The sequence below is a fragment of the Periplaneta americana genome, chromosome 14 (genome assembly GCF_040183065.1).
Source record: "Periplaneta americana isolate PAMFEO1 chromosome 14, P.americana_PAMFEO1_priV1, whole genome shotgun sequence".
In the NCBI taxonomy this organism is placed as follows: domain Eukaryota; kingdom Metazoa; phylum Arthropoda; class Insecta; order Blattodea; family Blattidae; genus Periplaneta; species Periplaneta americana.
The window spans coordinates 34,925,281-34,939,497 of record NC_091130.1 but is presented as its reverse complement, the minus strand read 5'-3'; the positions used below and the strand labels follow the sequence as shown (position 1 = coordinate 34,939,497).

At 34.4% G+C, this 14,217-nt stretch overlaps 2 long non-coding RNA genes across 3 annotated transcripts in view; one reads left to right on the top strand and one right to left on the bottom strand.

Moving 5' to 3' along the window:
* Window positions 1–14,217, top strand: part of LOC138713255 (uncharacterized) — a 1,167,998-nt gene that overhangs the window by 899,644 nt on the left and 254,137 nt on the right. The gene's annotated exons all lie outside the window — the stretch shown is intronic.
* LOC138713253 (uncharacterized) overlaps window positions 1–14,217 on the bottom strand; it is a 397,650-nt gene that overhangs the window by 320,181 nt on the left and 63,252 nt on the right. For both annotated transcript variants that reach the window (XR_011335806.1, XR_011335807.1), the window contains exon 2: window positions 1,386–1,477. This is a non-coding gene — a long non-coding RNA (uncharacterized lncRNA). The remainder of the gene's footprint in view (window positions 1–1,385; window positions 1,478–14,217) is intronic.

Sequence of the window (14,217 nt, the reverse complement as noted above, 5' to 3'; positions counted from 1 at the left end):
AAAACATTCATAATAGTTATTTATGAGACAGGTTTTTAAAGGTTCTCTTTTTGGTATAAGTGTAAAGTTTGTGAATTGAGATGATGCCGAGTTTCACAACACAATCTTTGCACTAAAAAAGATAACTTTACGAATATGGATCAGACAATGTTTTTTTCTGCGATAGCATAAATGTACATTAAACAAATATTTAAAGTTGGATTGATTATAAGATCACGATGTCATGGCCGTCTAAACTCAGAAGCATTAAGAAGTAAATAGCTATGGAGTGACAGCATGTTTTATTCATGATCACAATTTCACGGCCGTCTAAATCGGCCATATAAACGATAGCACATCGCACAGGTAGCTCCCAGTTGTTCAAGACAATTTCTCGCTAATTTTATCGTCTTACTACTATTTAAGCTAAATTTTTTACGTCAGCCAAACAAGAAATTTAAGACATGTCAGAATAGTTAATAATTTCTAGCTAAATGGAATAATATTTTAGGTCAAAAATTAGATCCGTGCCAAGTGTATCAATTTCTTGCGTCAGATAACATGCTTAAAGTTTGCGGAAAATAAATTTTACGATGCATATTCAAAAAATTGAAGTCCGGCCAACAAATAAACTACATTAGATCATCATTTTTCACGGTCCAGACCAATAGATTATCTATTCTGGTTCCAAATTATAGTTATTGGTTCCACTTTATAAAAGAGCGTCCTTGACCTTGTCATCCTCTGGATCCATTCTTCAGTACTCTACTAGGTATTTTATGGCCATTAATTCTACAATAATTGTGTTCATAACAATTCATTTTATATTCTTCACTTTCTTCATTCTTGAACACATTTTTTGATGCTCATATAATCACTGATGAACTATTAAGTTACCTAAGATTAAATAAATAACGACTTCACTATGATAAGATTTTGAATTACGGCGTTCTTTTACCTGATTGACTAGTTTCGATATTATTTCAATCATCTTCTGAATCCTAGCGAGTTCCAGCGCTATCTTCGGTTTCCTGTATCATGAACACATCCTATCATAACAGGAAATCAGAAGATAGCACTGAAACTAACTAGGATTCAGAAGATGATTGAAATAACATCGAAACTAGTCAATCATGTAAAATAACATCATGATTTAAAATGCTAACACAGTGAAGTCTTCTCTTTCATTATTAAGTTTAACTATTCTTAATTATACATCTTGATTATTTATGAATATCTTAATGTATTTGTTTTGTCAGTCAAAGTGCAACAAGCGACAATTCTAAAGAATTTCATTTCTGGCACTTCCAACATTTTGATTGAATCTTTATTCAAAGTTCAACGATAGGAACCTAACAACACAGATACTTAAAAATCCTTACGAAATTTAAATAGGATTTCCTTACCTAATTCCAGATTATATACGGCAAGTACTTCGCTAGGGTGGTGAATAGCACTTCGTAGGTTATCTCGGTGGAAGTGGTAACTGCTTAATAGTCTGCAAAAGTAAAATATAGTGTCAAAGTTTTGTCTGTCTCAGAAGTATGTTTCAAAATTAATTGTTCCCAATTTCTTATAATATCGTCACTATAAATATATTAAAGATAGCGGATGAAAGAAGGTACTTTTTTCTAACACATCAGTATTATAGACCTATTGCTTATTTACATTTTTAATTTCCTGGTCCCAAGGTAAAAAGTAATGTCAATTTTTGGCGAAAATGAGATGTTGCAATATGTTACGCATTCTGACGGTATCTTTATTGTGGCAAAAGATGTCACACAAATATCTATAATCTTTTCTTTAACCTGTTGTTATTAAACACGATTGTTATGGTTTTATACTGTCGCTCAAATTTTAAATTCTTACTCCTTACTTACTTACTTACTTACTTACTTACAAATGGCTTTTAAGGAACCCGGAGGTTCATTGCCGCCCTCACATAAGCCCGCCATCGGTCCCTATCCTGTGCAAAATTAATCCAGTCTCTATCATCATATCCCACCTCCCTCAAATCCATTTTAATATTATCCTCCCATCTACGTCTCGGCCTCCCCAAAGGTTTTTTTCCCTCCGGTCTCCCAACTAACACTCTATATGCATTTCTGGATTCGCCCATACGTGCTACATGCCCTGCCCATCTCAAACGTCTGGATTTAATATTCCTAACTATCTCAGGTGAAGAAAACAATGCGTGCAATTCTGTATTGTGTAACTTTCTCCATTCTCCTGTAACTTCATCCCGCTTAGCCCCAAATATTTTCCTAAGCACATTATTCTCAAACACCCTTAATCTATGTTCCTCTCTCATAGTGAGAGTCCAAGTTTCACAACCATACAGAACAACCGGTAATATAACTGTTTTATAAATTCTAACTTTCACATTTTTTGACAGAAGACTGGATGATAAAAGCTTTTCGACCGAATAATAACACGCATTTCCCATATTTATTTTGCGTTTAATTTCCTCCCGAGTGTCATTTATATTTGTTACTGTTGCTCCCAGGTATTTGAATTTTTCCACCTGTTCGAAGGATAAATCTCCAATTTTTATATTTCCATTTCGTACAACATTCTGGTCACGAGACATAATCATATACTTTGTCTTTTCGGGATTTACTTCCAAACCGACCGCTTTACTTGCTTCAAGTAAAATTTCCGTGTTTTCCCTAATCGTTTGTGGATATTCTCCTAACATATTCACGTCATCCGCATAGACAAGAAGCTGATGTAACCCGTTCAAATCCAAATCCTGCCTGTTATCCTGAACTTTCCTAATGACATATTCTAAAGCGAAGTTGAAAAGTAAAGGTGATAGTGCATCTCCCTACTTTAGCCCGCAGTGAATTGGAAAAGCATCAGATACAAACTGACCTATACGGACTCTGCTGTATGTTTCACTGAGACACATTTTAAATTCTTACTCCTGAAAAACAACATAATGCCTTGAAGATATATAATTAGTTCAAACATTTCTACATAAATACTTTGATTCGTCCTTATATATGGTTTGAAAAACCTCTGTCTTTCATTATTTACCACAAGTTATTTGGCTGTACGTACTTCATCAGAGGCTTGATCAATAAATGCTAATTATACAAAGTGAAAGATAAAATTAGTTTTTCTTTTTTCAAGCATCTGCACCATGCTAAAGGTACAATCAGATCAGAATCTATCCTTTCCAATACCATGTTACACCTTGAGAAATAAAATTTCCTAAATATATATTTTTCGGTTTCCTAATAGTTTATTATACACTAAAAGTACATTCATGAGTTACTAAATTTGTTATTATAGATAGTCGCCAGCCACTTCAATACTCTTCTCTCGTTCACAATTCCTTCCAGTGCAATTTCTTCTCCGCCAATGACCCAACAATTCCTTTTTCTCTTCCTAATCAGTTTCAGCACGTATGGGCGAATCCAGAGGTCGGAGGGAAAAAAGACCGTTTTGGAGATCGAGACGTAGGTGAGAGGATAATATTAAAATGGATTTGAGGGAGGTGGGATATGATGATAGAGACAGGATTACTCTTGCACAGAATAGGGACGGATGGCGGGCTTATGTGAGGGCAGTACTGAACCTCTGGGTTTTTTAAAAGCCATAAGTAAGTAAGTAAGAAAGAATCAGTTTCAGCATCATTCTTTCTTCACCTCTTCACCCACTCTTTCCAACACAACTTCATTTCTTATTATGTCAGTACATTTCACACGCTCTATCCTTCTCCATATCCACATTTCAAATGCTTCTAGTTGCTTCTCTTCACTACGTCGTAATGTCTATGTGTGTTCTGAAATTTATTTGTGTATTGAGGATGTGTTGTGGATATGTTTTTTGTGTGTCTGCATATTTGGTATTATTCTAATGTGTTTAATATCTACTTCCTCGGTTGGATATATAGCATTTCCATGTCTGTTTCTATGTTGCTGTAGATGTGGTTAGTGTTTTAAATGTAGTCACATATTTGCATTTCTTACTTTTCTCTTACCAATGTGGTTATAAAGACAACTTTCATTCATTCATTCATTCATTCATAAGTAACAAAATGAATTTTACAATGGATTCGGAGGGAATTTGATTACGTGGCTCTTATTATTGAAAATAAATTTATTGTTGATGTCTTCATTCGTTCGTTCGTTCGTTCGTTCGTTCGTTCGTTCGTTCGTTCGTTCGATCGATCGTTCGTTCGTTCCTTCATTCCTTCGTTCGTTCATTCATTCGTTCATTTCTTCATTCCATATAATACTAGGGGAGTATCGTCACAAATGAAAACACACGACGAGTCCATCTCATACGACAGCAATATTGTAAAAATGGACGATATATAAGCCAGAATTGCTTCATAATCACTCATTCAATAAGATTTTAAAATCCCCCGTCTCTTCTTTCACTACATTTCCTTCGAATATTCTTTTCCTCCATGGACACATCCGTAACAAAGGTGGTAAGATAAATTAGCCCTAAAGTAGCGCTCTTATAAAAAAAATGCATAAAACGCTGACCACATCTTGACTTTTTAAGATGACACACACTTAAATTAAAGTTAATTTGTTGGGACAATAATTATAGAAAAAAATAGAGTTAGTAATCAACCATTAAACTTGTCTATAATTTAGCTGAGAAAAAAAGAAACTGAAATTACAGTCTCTTCATTATACAGTTCACATGTTACATAGTATACGTCAGCGAGACATTTGCTGGATGCGTGACAGGAGTTAAAATTTGAAGAGTAGCTAATTGTATAATTGATAACGTATTTTATATAATTTAGCTTAATTGTATTTAAAATACTTAATAGTATACAAATTACTTATAATAACCTACATATTCTTCTTTATCACTAACGTCTCTTGTATTAGAAGACATATTAAGTAAAGTGATCTATATGATCGAAAAGAATAGTCACTAATTTTCTCCTTACAGGTGCACAAATAATTTCTATTGAAACAGGTTAATTATATGAACGTTAGACATCTTGCATGAAGAGTTTAACGAATACATTTCTGTACAGAATATTGTTATTAAAATGTTAAATCAATACGATTAACTGATTAATTTAATTATAAACTTAAATTGGGTACATTATTTTAAAAAATAAAAACTGGCATTGGAATATTAAATAAACATCGCATTAACATAAAGAAATATTTATGCACAATATTCGGTGAACATATTAAAAACGGAGAAAAAGCAGTGGTAGATTACTGCGAAAGGCAACTCGGAATATTACCATTGTAAGTGAAGTGTAAAAGTTGAGTGAAAGGTAGAAAACACTGAATATAGCTTTGCTGTTTTTAATTTCTAAAAGTTTTAGGGGACGAAAAAAAGAAATATTTTGAACATTTTTTTCAGAGCAATATGTGGCTTTGTAATTTAAATTATCTTTTTTCCCTACTAGTTCTTTAGGTCGAAATTGCGATAGAAAATCTGAAAATGTACAAGTCTCCAGGTGTCGATCAAATTACAGCAGAATTAAAATCAAGAGGATGGAAGGGCATTATCTAGCGAAATTTAAAAGCTTGTACTATTTGGAAAGTGGAAATTGTAACAGAACCATGGAAGGAGTCCTTAATTGTACAGTGGAAGCTCATCAGTTCGACAAAAATCAAGTTCGACATCCTATAGTTCGACTGCTTACGTAGGAGAATTAGACACGCCCTTACATGGGCACTAAAAAATGGGTTTGCCATTTGAATGGGAATTGGTTCTCTGCCTTGTAGTGATACTTTTGTTAAAGGGAAATAGAATATTTTATTAATTAGGACATCCATACTGATCACTGATTTTAAATTAATGAACTCTCCTTTTTCTATTTGAGAATTGTGCCGTTTGTGAGACGGAACTGTCGAAACCCACTGTGGTACTAGAAGCGCATACACAAGTCTCGGGGCGGGCAGGAAATGAAAGTACAGTACTGTATTCGTTGATGGATAACCAATGAGAATGTGTATTCATTTCACCTGCCACACCCACTACTCTTATTGGACTGAACTTTCAATTCTGTTTTGTCGACCTTAGGAGAGTCCACTGTAAATAAAGAAAAAAATGTGTTGGTTCTATATAAACCATTCTGTATTTGAATAATGAAGGGGACTATTTTGAGCTTGTATGCGAGTGAAATCTATTTTACAAAGTTCAAAACATATGTATATAAATTTTAGCACCTAATTAAAAATGTGAAATAATGGTATTGAAAAAACTTCAGGATCTCTAACGGGCGAATTACTCTGCATGAAGCTTATTTTTACGTATTTTTGAGCTGTTCAAAAGTATCTTCAATTCTGAATAACCCATAGTAAAATCGGTCATAGAACTATAGAACAATGTTTTATAGATTAAATCTTCCTATGTATCAATGATAATATAAAATTCTAAGCGCCTTAATTTTTATGTAGCTCAGAAATAATATATACAAAACTGATTTACTTTAAAGGCTTTTATGCTCGACCTGGCGGAAATGTAGTAATTATACACCTGGTAGTAGCCCTTTAATGCACCACATTAAAGTACACCTATTCATTATAATTCAGTTGTTCAGCTAATGAGAAATCACCATTGTACCATTATAAAACCGCAAGTATCGATTATTCTCGGATATGCAATCCAAAGACAATTAGCGAAAAGTCACGGAGGCTGGAAATCCAATACTGTTGCAGAAGGTTATGTTGTTACTATAATAATTAGCGTTAATTGTAAATAATATTCAAATAAATTCAATTTGTCATCTCGTTTTTCAATTCTAAATCAATTTCCAGGTTATATCAAGCCTAATGTTCATGCTATTCTCTAGATTATATCAAGGTCAATGACATTCGTTGCTCGGAAAAAATTAATACTTTCGCGTCTGCGCACATCTCACAATTCAGATCAGTTCCGCTCCTCACTTACATAATCATAACATGAATACTTATGAATAATTTCAAGTTAGAAATATGGTCGAGCATAAAAAGTCGTATGAAACCTGCATATAATGGTAATTAAGACGCTCGTATGAAAATTATGAAACGAGCGCAAGCGCTCGTTTCATAAATAAACATACTCGCGTCTTAATTACTACCATTATAGGCTCGTTGCATAATGTACTATTGTATATCAAAAGCAATAAATACTCAAATTAGACATTACGAGTAGATACTGCATTAGAACAGACACGTTGTACAAATTTTAACTTGAATAATATAAGGAATAGTAGAAAAAATAATAAAAGAAAAACGAGACAGCTTAAATCTTAAATGTCAAAATCTTCCATTGCGTCTATATTTTGAAGGCTTAAATTTATTTTACAGTCCCTTCAGCTATAAGATGTGCACAGTCAGCTTTCCTGTAATGTTCAAAGTTTCGAATCTGATGGAAGGTATATTTCCAACAGGTTGCTCAAAGGATGAATCCATTCTGTTCCTCTGGTAACCGACGTCTCTCTTTTTTCTTCTCTCTATGTTCCTTTTCCTCTTCGTTCTATTTGAAGCTCAGCAGAGCATATATCAATTCGTTTGATGAAAGAAATATCCAAGTAAAAGGAATAAGAAGACTAGTGAAGGGGAAATTGGTTGACGCTTGTCACAAAATTGTGAAGAAGAAATAAGATGAAAGAAGATGAAAGGTCTTGTAGTACTCGAGGGAGAAACAACTGAACGTGCTTCGGTCGTCATTAAATATCTAATAAATGCTCGTTCTCATATAAGGTTTTGTAACAGCGTCACGTAAGACATTGGTGAGTCGGAAGGTTTATACTCGTATGTTTCGTCAAATTTGTTTTGAAGTGTAAACATGAAATGTTCTAGTTTTACTGTGTTATTAGGAGGTAAAACTGGTGTGAAAACCAAGTCTCTCGAATACAAGTATAACGTTGGCAATAGTGCAAAACCTCGTCATGATATCACCAACTTATACACTAACATACCGATACAAGAACACATCGAAGAACTTATCCAAATCACAGACATCATAACAAAGCAAAATTATTTCACACACAACAAAAAATACTACACCCAAACGGAAGGATTGCCAATGGAATCACCCATATCTAGCATACTAGCAGAGATATTTTTACACAACATAGAACAAACATACATACTCAACAATGAACACAACAAATATGCAGACAACATAATATACCGATACAGATACATAGACGACATACTCATACTATACAAAGGAAACAAACGACAAATACACAAACTACACCAATACATAAACAAAATACACCCAAAACTCCAATACACACTGGAACTCGAAAACAATAACTCCATAAATTTCCTAGACATCACCATAACAAAAGTTGACAACAAACACACATTCAAAATATACAGAAACCAACCACCACCACACACATACACAACACATCTAATCATCCCATACAACACAAACATGCTGCATTCAGAACAATGGTACACAGATTACTCAACATACCCATGAGCCAACAACACTACAATGAAGAAGTGAACACAATCAAATACATAGCACAAGAAAATGGTTACAACCCAAACGGAGTAGACAACATCATAAGGAAGACAAAACAAAAACTCAACAAACACAAAAACACACAAACACAACACAAACACAAGAACACAAGAAATACATCACACTAACATACGAAAACAAAAACACACACAAGATCGCATCCTCATTCAGAAAACGGAAATACAACATAGCATACAGAACAGAAAACACACTACAAAGACATCTCAACACACAAACAACACAAACAAATAAATACAATCGCACAGGCGTATACAAACTCACATGCAATAGTTGCGATAGTTTCTACATTGGACAGACAGGCAGATCATTCCAAACTCGATACAAAGAACACATTAAAGCAATAGCCAGAGGACACAATACATCTACATATGCCGAACACATAACTAATGCTAACCACACATACAATAACATAAATACAGACATGCAAATCCTACACATGCAGCCCAAAAACCAAAAACTCAACACACTAGAACAATGTGAAATATACAGACACACTAAAACACATCCTAATCAAATTCTCAGCACACAGATCAATTTCAGAACACACACACTGACACCACATTTCAACATTTTTCAACAATCGAACGCACCCACACAACAGGCAGCGAAGTTCGAGATGACGCCAAGATCTAGTAGGCTCTGAAGATGGTGTGAAGAAACACCGAAACTGTTGTAAGCCGCACATGCTTACACAATTAACACGAGTAAGATCGCCATGTAATCACTTATTTATGTTCAAGTGTTAAAAGTACTGTACGAAAGTTTCAACATGGGTTCTCAGAACTTAACGAGGTTTTGCACTATTGACAATGATAAACACGAATAATGTGGACGCTTCCGATCTCACCCATTTTCCCGAATATGCATTCCCGAATGTACGCTACATTTTCCCGAAGCTATGGTCCCGAATTTCATTTACTATTCATTTTCCCGAATATATGTATTATGCGAGAAATTCCCGAACAGTAAAACACATGAACTGACAATCACTACATATTACCAGAAAACACAAAAAATTACAAAACCCACATTTAGGCAAACAAATTTATTAAATTTTATTTGTGAAAAACATGTTAGATGAAGCTACATTTATAACTTCAGCGCGAGGAGGTAAAAAGCTTTTCTTGGAAGGTTACGTGTATTTGAAGAGCAAGAGTGCGGCTGGAGGAAAAATATACTGAAATTATGCAAAAGTACGTTCCAAAAAATGTTCTACGATTACATCTGGACGAAGGCAATCTGTACCTGTGTCTCCTCAATATGGAACCAGTGCATTAAATAATGAACACCGAATAAATAATCTATCGAAAGGCTTCCAAAATCGTCTGCAAGTGTGTTTGGGAGATACCATCCAAGCTTCTACACTGCTTTGTCTGGGCTCTAAAAGGAAGACAGCGACTCGAGGACCATGATTGCGGAATTCACATTGGATAAACGCGTGAAGGAACAACAGAAGAGATAGTGGCTACAACTTCAAACACGAATACGAAATATCGTGCAGGATTATCAGACCTATGTAGCTGATAACAGACACTTCGATTACCTGACGACACTTCGACATTATTTCACTTTGTAAAGAGAAAGTTAATTAAGTATACCATAATTAGGCTATATTAAGTACATTTGTATGGTAATATAACTACTGTATTACCGAGAAAATGGAAATTAAAGAAATAGGGAATTTTGTATTCGGGAAAATGGAAATCAAAGAAATCGTGAAAATGTCTATTGCGAATGTGGATTCGGAAATTTTGTATTCGGAAAAATGGATGTTAGGGAATGAGGATTCGGGAAAATGTCCGGGAATCAGACGCGTCTTAAGAATTAATGTTTCTTAATGTCGGAAGCATCGTGTTCTGAAAATGGGGAGCCACAATGAGTAGCGTACTCCGAAACTATCTTCAGCGAGCGGGGATCAGTGTTTTGTTGGTAAGTGAATATGGAACTAATAGTTAACCGGGAGGCCTTGTCTTCAGTACGGCTATATAATGATATTATTAATTTTTGATCCTACAGAAATCTCTGTCGTGGCTGTCATTTTGTTAATAACGGAGAAAAATTGCTCCTGCGCCGAGGATCGAACGCACGAGCGCTCTATCACTGAGCTAAGCTGGGGCTCAATCCACGGCACCTAAGGCTGTTGCACCACGGGAAAATAAATATACATCCGAAACGAACAATTAGGAGAAATACATGGAGACACATTTAAAAGGTAGTGCGAAAAACGTGTCTTTGCAATGGAAGTATGACAGCAAGTGTCTATGTGAGCTCCAAGTCTATTGGCCACTTATCCCACTCCGACTTTAGTCTTCTATTTGAAGAAAAATTAGAGAATTTGTTAACTTGTTACATCTTTCTCTAAACAGTGGAGAAATATGCTCACATATTTCATTTTTAATTTTTGAATTGCGAAATGTTTTGAGTGAAACATCGTGCATTGACCATGTGAAACATTTTGTCAAAATTGTATCATCCTATATTTATTTATTTATTTATTTAAATTTATTTAAATTTAAATATACAGAATAAAGAATAAATATACAGAATAAAGAATATAATTACAAAACAAACAAGAGAAATAGAAATAAAATAATACAAGCAATATAAAAAGAAGATACAGTAGTATTAACAAAATCTGAAGCGAACGAGCAGCGCTCATGCTCGGTCGCAGTTCAGATATAATATAAAATGTATCATTATGTTGTCAGACATATCTGAACAACAAAATATAATTCATGCAATTATAAATATTTCTTTAGAAATGTGGTTATAATAACAATTTGCATGTGTTAAAACTAAAATCAAGTTGTAAATTACTTATTTGACTAGTTTTGATTTCGTACCAGCCATTTTCAGAACTAGTGAGGTCCTTGATTTTCCGGCTTCTTGAGTTGTTTTGCTGAGGGGTGCGTTTATGTTTGGTAAAATAAACCCTCCACTAAAACAACTGAAGAAAAGGAAAGAAGCAAAGATCTCAGTAGTTCTGAAAATGGCTGATACGAAGTCGAAACTAGTGAACTAGGTAATTTACAGCCTAGTTTTCATTTTGACACATGAAAGTTAATATTAAAACCATATTCCTAATTGATACAATGTGTTAAATGTATGTCATCAAGATACATGTATGAATATACTGGGTGTTCAGTTCAAAGTGTGTCATGGCTCGCTGTATGTCGTCATGTGGCTAGCCGATGACCCTAGAGAATTCAATCTTTCTACACTTCCACAGAGGCGTATTACCTATGTGCCAGAGAAGTTACCTGGCAAGTACGGCGTTCATTCGGAAGAGTACTTACCGATACGTACCGTAACGCCGGTAGTGGCAGGAATGTGAACTGTTTGGGAACACGTACTGAGATGAGTTTTTTCCTTACTGTCGGGATATGGGGAGAGGGTTAAGACGATTACTTACGTACAGTATTTGTTGACATTAATTTCGTCGGTCGACTTGGACACGGAGCATTTGATTTGTGTTGTGGAATGTTGCCGTACGCAACCGATGATAACAAATACCCTGCGTACGACTTGCCTGCGCAAAACACAGTTCGAAAGAGGTTATGGTAGCACACAGACCGTATAGACCGCCATCTGTTGCTACGACGTTCAAGTTATACCGTACACGTTCTCAAGTTCAGATTGAACACCTTGATTAATAGGCAACTTCTCTGACATAAAAGCTGAAACTCGCTTCAAATCGCTGACTCAGCAACAGTGACGTCATGACACACTTTGAAATGAACAGCCAGTATATGGGCTTAAATTTCAAAATAACGAAAATCCTAGTCCATAAAATTCCTACCTACATTTTCAACCTACATTTCATGAAGGATAATCTCTTTCAGACAGAGGAGTTATTGCTGCCATTAGTTACTAACAAAATACTAACAAGGAACCTTCTTCTTCTTCTTGTTCTTCTTCTTCTCCTAACTTTCGTCTCCCGTTTCCTTCTCATATATTCCTCAGTTCTCTGCGTCTTCAGACGAAAACATTGTTGTCCAGAGAAATTCCATTCCTTTTCTAATGAAATTGCCTTTAAAAGAACATTTCGTGCTTTTTCAGACCATTCTTATCGCACGTTTGCTTGTCTCAAGCTCTTTACAGTTTTGCGTCTGTTCTCTCTGCTCGTTGTAGAGTAGCAAATGCACCTTCTTTGAGTTATGGGGCTTTCTGTTTGTAAGGGCTCTTCAGAAACGTAAAGTGAATTGAAATGTCGTGTTTCTTAAAAGAGGAAATTGCCTTCAACTGGAAAAGACACGGGTGAGATGAGAGGGAAAAGGGGACGGCGAAGGAGACGTAGAGAATTGTAGCAATAAAAAAAAGAGAAAAGTAGATAGAAGTTTCTTTTAATATTGGTTGGCCTTTCAATTGTTTCGATTCTTAGAACTTCGATAGAATAAAATTACGAATTCTGATTTCAATTTAAATAAAATGAAAGTAATTCGTACATCCAGTAGAATGGACTTGTATTTTCTTGTATGGGCTTAGATGTTAATCTAATTTATTTTAGATTGCTTCTCAAAGAAAATCTCAATTTTGTAAACAGCCATTCAGAATGTAGTATTCTACTTTTATCTACTATCAAACCATCGACTCAGTATTATGAATCCAGCTTTCATTAAAACTTGTGACTGAACATTACATACGAGATAAGAGAGCTTCAGACGTTTTAATGTCTTTGTTGTATAATGAACTGTAACTTCTTCGGATGCTACAAATTCCCTTCAAATGCGACATATATATTATACAGAGAATTCAGTTTAGATAGACATATTTCTTTTACTGATTTTAAACAAACTTTCGATAGAGTCAATCGAAATAAATTATTTCAGGTGACAGCAGATGATCATTTCCCCCAATAGTTTTTAATTAACATTCATAACATTTACAAAACAACATTGATAGCAGTTAGGACCAACAACAGACTTTCAGATTGGCATCAAATTCATAGCGGAGAAAGACAAAACTGTGGCCTATCTCTATTACTTACAACTGTACATAAACACATCTACAACATATCCTCAACGAACAATTACATTTCACAAAGTACACCTTATCTGACACAACACTACCGAACATATACGTACCCACCACTAAGGTACCACATGAAGAAACCGAAAATAAACAAGGAGACCACTAGAAATGTGAATATTGCCAAAATCAAGACCTAACTAATCGCTAAATTCAATTATCAGCATAGCATTATCAATTATATGTACCTTTTGGTGCTCGGAGTTCTTTACCAAAATGTACATATAATTTTTTAAAACAATTATCAATACCATCTTTTGAAATTCAAAAAATCATATCGCAAATTCTTAAAGATTCCCTGCAGATTATACAATTTCATTTATAATAATAATAATAATAATAATAATAATAATGTTTTATTTTCGCTGGCAGAGTTAAGGCCATAAGGCCTTCTCTTCCACTCAACCAGCCTTAATCAATACAATACATATTTAAATTACGAATATTTACACTACACTTAAAAGTTCTCCAGCAATATTCTTCAGTTAAGTATTAACGACTAGTTTACTACATATTTATTTAAATTTAGATAAACCTATAAGGTAAAGTAGTAACTTAATTTATGAGCTAATTTAATTCAATCAATTATAATTAGTTTGAGATTAGAGATAGCTAGTAAAATGATGACAATTAATTTAATATAAGCTTACTAGACCTATGTTACAGGGGGAAAAAAATATATATTTATATAAATCTAAAATATATTTCTATAATGAGAATATTAATGTA